Source organism: Papio anubis, chromosome 5 (genome assembly GCF_008728515.1).
Source record: "Papio anubis isolate 15944 chromosome 5, Panubis1.0, whole genome shotgun sequence".
Classification (NCBI taxonomy): Eukaryota; Metazoa; Chordata; class Mammalia; order Primates; family Cercopithecidae; genus Papio; species Papio anubis.
The window spans coordinates 126,031,730-126,042,474 of record NC_044980.1 but is presented as its reverse complement, the minus strand read 5'-3'; the positions used below and the strand labels follow the sequence as shown (position 1 = coordinate 126,042,474).

Sequence of the window (10,745 nt, the reverse complement as noted above, 5' to 3'; positions counted from 1 at the left end):
GCTGCTGATCTGACAGGAGGCAGAACTCAGTGCCCGCCACTCACCTCCTGCTCTGTGGCCCGGCTCCTAACAGGCCATGGACCATCCATGACCTAGAGATTGAGAACCCCTGGTCTAGGGCACTAGAAGTACAGAGAACACACAGTCAGTTCAAAAGAACTTCTCTATAGAAACTGACATTCTTTTGCATGAACCCCCAGCTTCACGGCAGCATTTGAGTTGCAACCACACTGTATAAGCCTACTGAGCAGGGCTGGCAAGGGGCTGGGGCCTCCCAGTACAGAGCGGGCAAAACACATGTGCAGCTACATCTTTAGCTACTCAGGTCCAGGAAGGCTGTTACTGCCCTGTATACCTGAGGCTACCTTGCCATCTGGGCCTTAGTTGATTCATCTGTGGGAGGAGCAGGGGATCAGATTGTCTTGAAGGGTTCATGCCTGCCTAATATCTTGATCTGAAGCAAGAAATGCCCCTGCATAGCTGTGAAGAAGTGGCTGGTGTTTTCTAGATGACAGTGGCCTGCAGACCTGTCGGAACCCTCTCTAGGGAGGGACATGTCCATCTGAGCTCAGCTCCTAGGGTACAGTGTTCCACTGAGGTCTTCCTCGTACCTCTCATGTCACCCAAGAGGTTTCCTGATGCCACCTCACCTGATATGGCCTTCCAGGACAGGCAGGAGACCAGGTCTCAGCTCCCTTAGACTGTATTGCAGGGAAAAAGTCATCGCTAAGACACACCCAACTTCTGAGAGAGCAGGAAGCATATGCTGGTATCAGCCCTGACAGAACATGGGAAAGAAAGTTCCAGCACAGACAGAGCCCTGCTGGGAGGTGGGACTCCTGAAAATGGAAGGGCTGTCTGTGTGGCTGGAAGACAAATAGGATTTGGGAACACAAGCCAAGACTGCAGCCAAGGTGTGGCAGAGGGCCTGGGGAGCTGAGAGAGTTACACAGGGCTTCACAAGACCCCTTTGCTCCAAACACACATGCCACATGGGACCCCAGAGCTCTGGGGAGGCGGGCCTCTGGACAGGATGCCTGGCCCTCCTATAGACTGGCCATTCTTGCAGGCTGTCATGGGACCTCTCTGCTTCTGAATGTCACTGTGTCAGCCCAACAGCACTTTGTACAAGCCATGAGACCAGTCACCTCTGATGTGCTGGGGGTGATCCTGGGAGCACCCATGCAAATCTCTTAAGGTCCGTGGGGTTAGTTTTCCCACCTGTGAATTAGGCTCACCTTCCTGCTGTTGTGGTGAGGGCCGCATGTTCTAGGCCATGGGACTGAGCTCAGAGGAGCTCACAGCTCTGGTCACAGGAATGGACAGAGGGTGATGAAACCCCTTGTTGTGTGGCATCTTTGCTGTGAGGCCCCCGCCTACCCCGGACTGGCTGTTCTTTATATTTTGCTGAATTCACATCAGCACCAAGTGTCCCTGGCATGAACCCCCAATAACAGCTCAGAAGAGGGCCTCCTCCTACATCATGCCAGTGGAGAAGAAAGCCCGGAGCCCCAGGATCCCCCAGAGTCAGCCCCACTCATGAGGCTGCTTTATCCAGAGCAGCAGGGGCCACCCCAAGGGGCAAGTCAGGCGTAGGAGGACCCCAGCCTTCCTGCAGGCTCCTCCCAGGACTTGCCTAGGGACAGAGAGATGGGAGCTGATGGGGAATAGCAATACATTCTTTCCTCTGTAAAGATTTTATGTGCTGTTTAGCCCTATGTTTTCTATTATAATATTTCAGTCATTTTTTAGATTGTAAGTAGACTGTAGCATACATAGAAAAGTGCACAGCTCAATGAAGCAGGCAAAAGCATGCTGTGCAGCCACTGTCCCCATGAGAAATACAGCACCGCCAGCACCTCAGACACCCCGCTTCCTGCCCGCACCCAATCCCCATACCTGTCCTCCTACGTGACACAATTATCTTATCACCCCACTTTTCTTTTCTTTCTTCTTTTTTTTTTTTTTGAGACCGAGTCTTGCTCTTTCGCCCAGGCTGGAGTGCAATGGCACAATCTTGGCTCACTGCAGCCTCCACCTCTCAGGTTCAAGCAATTTTGCCTAAGCCTCCCAAGTAGTTGAGATTATAGGCACACACCGCTATGCCTGGCTCATTTATTTTTTCATTTTTAGTAGAGACGGGGTTTCGCCATGTTGGCCAGGCTGGTTTCAAACTCCTTACTTGACCTCAGGTGATCCACCCACCTTGGCCTCTCAAAGTGCTGGAATTATAGGCGTGAGCCACCACTCCCAGCCTATTATCCCGTCTTTCTAATACCACAGAGTAATTTTGCCAATGTTTGAACTTTATATCAATGGACTCATACAGAATGACCTCTGTGTGCCTGGCTGCTTGCTTCAAACTATATCTGTGAGATTTGCCTATTGTCACTTCATCTATAGCAGGAGTTTGTTCCTTTTCATTGATGATAATATTCTGTTGTAAGAATATACCACCTGGTTTCATGTACTGGGATGTTTCCAGTTTGGGAAAATTATAAATAATGGTCCCACGAATGTTCTTGTGCAAGCCTTTGGTATGCATTTCTGTCGGAAATCTATCTCTTGGCATCAAATTGCTGGTGGAGAATATGCACAGAGTAACAAGATATGGATGCCTGGTTTTAAACATGCTCCTGTTATAAGAAAGCGTAGACACTTAACCATGGTGGGGAGTGGGGAGGGATGGCCTTTGGCCCCAAGGTACCCATTTAGGGCCAGCTTGGGACACAGTCTTGAGGGGTCATTACTATTTCCCCCACCATGGCCTTCAGCCCCTGGGTGTTCCCACAGGGCCCTACCTGCCTTTGGGTCAGGGACACTCTTCAAGAATTTGCCATAAGGCTAAGGGCTCCCTGAGCCAAGGCAAAGGAAGGTAGGGCAGCAGCCAGGAGGGAGGCCAGGGCCCTGCCATCCCCAGCCTGCAGACAGCCACCTGCTCAGAGGAGCCAGCTACGCGTGCCCTCCCTCTCCACTGGGATCCAGCACAGGCCCCAAGCCAGCCAGGACAGCCCTGCTGGCAGCCAGCTGAGGACAGGGTTGTGAGCACCCTCTATGGCTTCCACCCTGGGGGACAAGAGATGTATTTCCCTCCTTAAGGAATGTGCAGACCCCACTTAAACGGGAAACACTGTGATTGCTCTCTGTTGACTTGAGTTATATTTAGTATAATGTTACTTAAATATGTACAAACATAAAACCAGGTACACGTTTCTTATGTGGAGAGCTCTCTCACAGCCATAAAGCTAAAACAAATTTATAAATGAAATAAAAGCAAACTGCAAAACCGATAAACTTCAAATTAACAACATTAATTTAATGGGACAGTGTTATTGTTTTCCTGAAACTAAATCAGCGCTCACGGCTGACTCTGGGGCAGCCTGCTGCCGTTCTCCGGGGTTTGCTGCTAACTTGCCGTGTGCTGCCTAATGACTCAGCTCTCCCACTGCTTCTTTCTCCACTCAGCCCACTTCAAAACCTTCATTCCCACAGTCTCCTTAACTCTTTAAGCCTTGGTTTGCTCATCTGTGAAATGGAGAGAGTATTCGTATGTATTTTATTGTGAGAAACCAGTTGATGCAATGCAGCCTCCTGGCTTGAGACATGCGTAGTCACACAGGGGTCCACACTCAGAAGGGGCCCATGCTTGCTTTAATGCTCTGCTGTCAATATCTTGAAATTCTTTTTTTCTTTTTTTTTTTTTTAAGACATAGTTTTGTTCTTATTGCCCAGGCTGGAGTGCAGTGGCACGATCTTGGTTCACTGGAACCTCCGCCTTCCAGGTTCAAGTGATTCTCCTGCCTCAGCCTCCCAAGTAGCTGGGATTACAGGTGCCTGCCACCATGCCCAGCTAATTTCTGTATTTTTAGTAGAGACAGGGTTTCACCATGTTAGTCAGGCTGGTCTCGAACTCCTGCCTCAGATGATCTGCCTGCCTGGGCCTCCCAAAGTGCTGGGATTACAGGCATGATCTACTGTGCCTGGCCACATCTTGAAATTCTTATAATTTTTTTTTAAGACAGTCTCCCTCGGTCACCCAGGCTGGAGTGCAGTGATACAATCTCAGCTCGTTGCAACCTCCATTTCCCGGGTTCAAGTGATTCTCCTGTCTCAGCCTCCCGAGTACCTGTGATTACAAGTGTGCACCACCAAGCCCAGCAATTTTTTTTTCTTTTTTAGTAGAGATAGGGTTTTACCATGTTGGCCAGGCTGGTCTCAAACTCCTGACCTCAAGTGATCCACCCGCCTCGGCCTCCTAAAGTGGTGGGATTACAGGCATGAGCCACTGTGTCCAGCTTAAATTCTTATAATTTTTTAAACAAAGGGAACTGCATTTTTATATTACACAAGGCCCTGTAAATTATGTAGCAGGTCCCATGCATGGAACACAGTCAGGTATACAGTTGGCACCAAATAACTGTTAGCAGCTATTACTGCTACCTTGTCCTAGTTACTAAGTGCAGTTTCTTTGTGATGTTTTGCTCTGAAGACAGTTTTATCTTCCCATTATTTAATAGGGGTTGGAGAGGCCACTTCATGTGTGTAATTGTATTTGACTAATTCTTGGAGTTGAGTGTGTGCTTTGGAGCAAGGACCGCCGTGTTGACGGAAGGATTAGCTTTCTGGGTCACGTGGGCAGGCTGAGCACACCACCCCACCAGAGCCCTCTCACTCAGGACCAGCCCCCCAGGCTTCAGACCTGTGTCTCTTAGGCTGACATTCAAACGGGGCCAGACAGAATGCTGGTGTCTTCTTGAGACCTCTTCAATAGGTGGTCAGAGTTTAAGTTAACAGGTTATGAAGTTGAAGACAGTTGAATGGATGAGAAGCTCAGACAGAGTTGCTAATTTAATTTTCCTTTTTTACTGCTATTCTCAAAAAAAAAAAAAGCACAGATTGCCCTTTTTCTGAGAATGAGATATTAATAAGCATGGCACTTTGCCAAAGTAGAGAAGGGTATTAAGATTTTGCAAGGTCTCTCTATTTGTCCCTGACTTCTCAAGGCTCCTCTGCTGGCCCAAATAGGACACAGGCCCAGGGGATTAACTGCTTAAAGTTCCAGGAAATGGGAACCACCTGTGACTGCTGTCACCAGACTCAAGTATTAAATAACATCCCTGCCTGCCCAGAGGACTTCTCTGCAAGCGACTCCATCAGCCCCAGCCACCGCCCTGGCCGTGTTGAGAGTTTGCCGAAGAAAAATGAACACTTAGGCCTCAAAGTGCAGGCATTAATATCCCAAATGTCTTCATCATGGAAGACTTTGTTCCCCAAGGAGAGTAAATCTTTCCTTGTGGGACTCAGCAGGCTAAGGACAAAGCTGACTCTCTGAACTCAGTCATCAGGCTAGTCCCCTGCCGGAGGCGCAGAAGGGACCTCCCCTGTGTGTCGGCACCTCCTGCATGCCCTGACTCATGCCTGGGGGAAGGACGGTGGAGTGAAAGGTGGATATGGACCCTCCCTAGGCAGAGCTCCCTGTTGTCCCTGGAGTGGGTTACTCCTTCCTCTACCTGCAAAACTAGGTTTCCGTTCAGCTACACAAAGGCCTGTGAACACGGATACGTGGTCACAAGCATCTTTACAGCTATTTCTTTCCACCAGCCTGGGGCCTGCTGGGTTCCTGCAACCTCAGGGTAAGACAAACCTCAGAGGTCATCAGTAGCCAGTATCCACTGTTCTGCACCCCTTGGGAGAACCTCCAAGCACAGGGCTGCCAACTTCTTCAGGAAGATCCCCCAGGTAACCCTGACCCCAAGTAGCTCCCTCCTCCATTAAGAGGAGCCAGAGGCCCAGGTAAGCCACAGCCACAGGCCACACGGGGCCCCAGGCCTGAGGACTCTAGAGCTGAGTCTCCAACATGGCTATGTTACAAGTCCTAGCTATGTGTGGCTGCTGAGCACCTGAAATTAGGCTGGTCCAAATTGAGATGTAAGTATAAAATACACACCAGATTTTAAAGCCTTCTGTGGAAAATGAAGGTAAATGTCTCATTAACTAATTTTTACATTGATTTTATGTTAACATAATAGTTTAGATATTATTACATTACTATCAGCTGTTTCTTCTTTTTACGTGGCTACAAGAAATGTAAATCACATATTTACATTACGTGGCTTGCACTGCCATACCATTGGACAGCACTTCTCTGGAGAGAACAGAGGAAGTATCACAAGAGTCAAACAGAAAGTCAGAACGGTGATAAGGCACTAACCTCTCCCCACGCCCAGCGCTGGCCCCCAGCACATGCAACTCTGGCCCTTGATGACCCAATCTGTCCTCCTCCTGCAGGGGGTGGGAAACCCTGGCAAGAAGCTCTCAGAAGGGGAACTGAAGGGCTGTTCTATGACAAATATTATCAGCATCAGAAAGTCAAACTGGGTGTCAGGGGCCACCTGAGAATTACAAGTCCTAACAGATGGCCCAAGTTTTCATCTTCTCTTCTGAGTTTTAGTACAAAATCCAGAGAAACAGTTATAGATCTGTTGCCACATCAATGCCTACGGACATTCACCACTCGCGATGCTGCCTTTAGTGCTAACACAGCGCACTCATTTACAGACTAATAAAATCGGAAGAGTTATTATTCCTTTAAAACGCAGACATATCTGGGGTATCCACTTAGCGACGCATATGGAATAAATTACTTTTGGATGACACTTTTTAATTGAATTGAACTAACAGCTTAGTAATATGTTGCAATAAGAAGAATATTAGGATGATTAAAAGATCTAAAAACTCTTGCGAAATTAAATGATTAAACATAATGCTGAGTAAATGAACAAGCCCGTGTATATTAATCAGTTGTGGGCCTCCAGAAGCCGTCGTGTAACTAAATGCACATCACGGCCCTGCACGCGCGTGCCTCCTCTCTCCCTCCACGCCGGCTTTCCATCATGCCCTCCTTACTGCCACGCTGGGCAAACTGCTTTTTCCACAGATAAACAATGCGTTAAGAATGCAGTGAGTGTAAGTGTTACAAGAGCTATTGCTTCTTGGCAAACACTCATTCCTTTGGTTGTGAGCTTCAAGAAATGGCCGTGTCATTAATTTTCAGTCCCTGTTTTTAACTGAAATGAAACTTTAAGGCGCAAAAATTAATAGAATTCTGGCTTCCATTCTGATTGTAGGAATTGACATTCCTGGCGCATTCCCCTTGTTGAGATGTCTCCTGTTTCCCATTAACCCACTCACCTCACTGTGTTTTAATTTCCCTGGGACTGTTGAGTCCCGTGCATCGGTCTTAGGAAGCAGGGGGTGGGAAAGTCATGTTGGGAGAAAGTATCAATTCCAAAACCCGCCCCCCGTCAAAGCTGGCTGCTCTTCAGGGTGGAGGAGGAACAGCAGCTCTGCTGAGGTCTCAGGAAGGCATCCCCTGCATCCCTCCCTCCCTCTACCACTGGCCATGCCACCCAGCACCGTGCAGGTGCCTTTTGTATGACCTAGAAAACTGATTAACTTCCTTACACAATTCATCCCCCGCCTGCTCAGAGATAACCCAGGTAATTTCTTTTCTGATGGTATAAATCTTTCATACCCAAGTCACAGTCATAATTAGTTACATAAAAATTCAGGTTACGACTTAGGCTGTTATTAGGAACATGAAAACAGTGAAAAGTTTTGTCTCGCTCACTCTCTAATAAAAACTCTCAAGGTCTCTGTTACTGAGAACAGAAGGGACTTGGTATCTCATTAAGGCTAAAATTCAATTCAGAACAGAATCTCACTAGCTGGGCTTGATGCTGGGGCAGCGGGGGGCGGGAAAGCCTAGCCACTCCTGGCAGGAAGCTTATAGCAGGTCTGTGCTCTCCACACCCTGTACGTGTCGTGGCCTTCCCTCGGCTGGGCTGAGAATCTGTGCTTCCAAAACCAATGCCGCAAGAAGCCCAGCAGAGGCATCTTCTCAAACGAAAATATATTCCCCAAACCAAAGTGCTGACCAAACCCATCTTGCAGCACATCACATTGGAAAACAACACAGTGGAATTCCATTAAGCCGATGGCTCCTATAGAACAAGTCAGCTTTCTGAAACGTCCCAGATAAAACGCTGCAATTGTCTCAATGGCTTAATGTAATCACCTACCAGGGGCACTAGATTCATCTTCCCCAATTGGGCAAATTAAGAGCCATCGAAAGGAATCACATTCCCACAGTTACCCAGGAGACTGAGAGGGCCCTTCAAGGCGGGCAAGGGTTAGCAGAGCCTCTTCCCACTGCACCCACTTCCCTCTGTCTGGCCCAACTCAGGCCTGGAAGGTGAGCTCAGGAAGCAGCTATAACTGAACTCCAAGTTACAGGGGGAGATGCACCTCAGAGAGCCAAATGTTCGAGCTCCGAGGATGGGGGTAAAGTTGTTCAAAGGCTTCCAGTCCTGAAGACCGAGGCCCATTGTGAGTTATTACACTCGTCCTTTCTAGATGGCACAGTGGGTCGTGACTATGCAACCCTAGACCCAGCAGTTGGAGTAGTTCTGGGCCTTGGATAATGTGGGGGTAATCATACAGCTGTGGGGCAGAAGAGCATAGAGTGGGGGTGACCTGCCCTTTACAAAATCCTAGCCCCCGCATTGTCATCTGAGATGCAAGAGTCAGACCCTCACCTCAGCAGCTCTCATTCCTCACTTTCCTGCAGGGCAGAAATGCTGAAAACATTCATTTGTCAAAACTTTGAAAGCCACAGGACTGAGCCAACAAGGAGAGAAACAATCAGGACTTTGTCATCAGAGGAGGCGGACTGCCCCCATGTCCTATCAAATTTAGTCCAGAATATATTTTGCCATTATTGTAACTATGCCCTTCAGCTGCCACGCCGTTTCAGGAATGGAGCGCTAATACATTCTGTGGCACAGTCTCTTTATGGGGAGGACAGGATCCCAGTGCCCCTTGACAGAGAGAGAATAATAGCATAATGCAACAGAACATTTTTGAAATGCTAATGCACGCTCCCCGCAACTTAATTTTATTTTTTTCTTATTGGCTTTTTTATATGACATTTCACAGGCCTGTAGCCTCAATAGCTAGATCTGCATCGTAAAAATGACACCACGGTGATTTAAGGAGGAGAGTCCATCAGAGTGAAATGGATGGTGTGCTTTTAAAGTATCAGTTTAGCACCTCTTACCTGGGGTCAATGTTCATTTTCAATACATCATTAAAGCATCCCGTTAAATCACTTGGAGAGTGGCTGTGCTCTTCTTCCCCAGTTCCAGGTTGGATTATGGAGATAATGAAGTGGAACCCTGCAGGAAGGGCCATGGTAGGCACACATACTTTACTGAGTTAGAGGCTACCAGGTAAGGTTGACCTGAATTAAAGAAACTGGAGAGGAAAGGAGAGAGGGAAGCAGAGCAGGTGTGTGGGCATGGAGGCTTCCATCGGAACTGGGTAGGCAGCAACAGATGCCGTCAAATTCGAGACCTCCTCTCTAAGCTTTACAAGCACAGTGTTCACCAAACCCATATTCATAAGGGTCCGAGCTGCAGTGAAGTCTGCAGTCAGCAACCCAGTGAGATGAGAGAGGACACACCGATGTGCCTGGTAGAACTTTCCAGACCCCAACCAAAGTGAGCTCAAAGGCAAATGGGATTAACAGTTCCAGCACCCCTTACATGGAGCAGGCAAAGGACCACCTCTATTGAGGGCTTGGGCCAGAGCATTGGGCTGATTGAAAAACCCCAGAACCTAAGTGAGCATGAGTTCCTAAGAACATATCCTTCAAGTCCAGCTGCCTCTGTGTGGCTGCCGTTAGACCCTGAGACAGGGATGTTCCTCACGGCTTTCTTTCTTTTGGAATATATTTTGTTTCAAAGTAATACATGCTAATTGTACACTACTGCACGTAAGAAGTTGAAAGATAATCCCTCCCAAATCCCACTGCTGTCTTATCCCCCATCTCACGCCCCATGGATAAATTCCATTGGCAATTTGCTTGGACCCACGCAGGCTTTCTTTCCTGCATGTACAAACACCACACAGGTATTTTTGTGACCTGGGATCAAACTCCACACATTGTTTTGCAACTTGCTTTTCTCATTTAAAACCATTTCAGGTCAGTACAAATAGATTTGCCTGGCTCTTTCAAATTCTATTTGAAACCAAAACATAATAACCAATCCCCTGATGATGGATATTCAGGTTGTTCTTAGTTTTTCACTAGATAATATTGCAATTGGCGTCATTGGTCACAGATATCTTTGCACATCTGTGCAAGTATACCATTGGATACCTTCACTAGAAGCTTCCTGAGGGGCCTGATTTTGCAGGTGCCTGGCAACTCTTCCAAAAGTGACCGGCTCTTGTCTCCATGTCTTATTGTTTCTGAAGTTAGGAAAAATGTCTTATTGTTTCCGAAGTTAGGAAAAATGAAACAGGCCACTCCCTCCTCCCTGTCACGGGATGAGCAGGAAGGCAGCTGAGGTTTGCACTTAGAATGTGTTCCTGCGGAAGCCAGGCTACCAAGACAAATGAGCCGGGCCTCCACCACCTCCCATTTGACCTGCAAAGGCCTCAGAGCTCCCCAGGACTCCTCAGTCACCCGGGAACTCAAATGCACATTAGCCCAACTTTTCAAACAGCGCCCGTGTAGGGGGGTAGTGACTTGTCTCACTCAAAGTAGGGGACAGCACACAGGTCAGGGGGCATTGGAGCCCTGGGAGTCAGCATAAAATTCTCCATCATGTGGTGTGAGAAGGCACAGACCAAAGTTGACCAGACCCAAAGTGTTCTGTGCTGTAACCTGATGATCTGGG

At 48.0% G+C, this 10,745-nt stretch overlaps 1 protein-coding gene across 3 annotated transcripts in view; it reads left to right on the top strand.

Annotated features, from left to right (window-relative positions):
- Positions 1-10,745, top strand: part of FSTL4 (follistatin like 4) — a 439,124-nt gene that overhangs the window by 351,233 nt on the left and 77,146 nt on the right. The window lies entirely within an intron of this gene.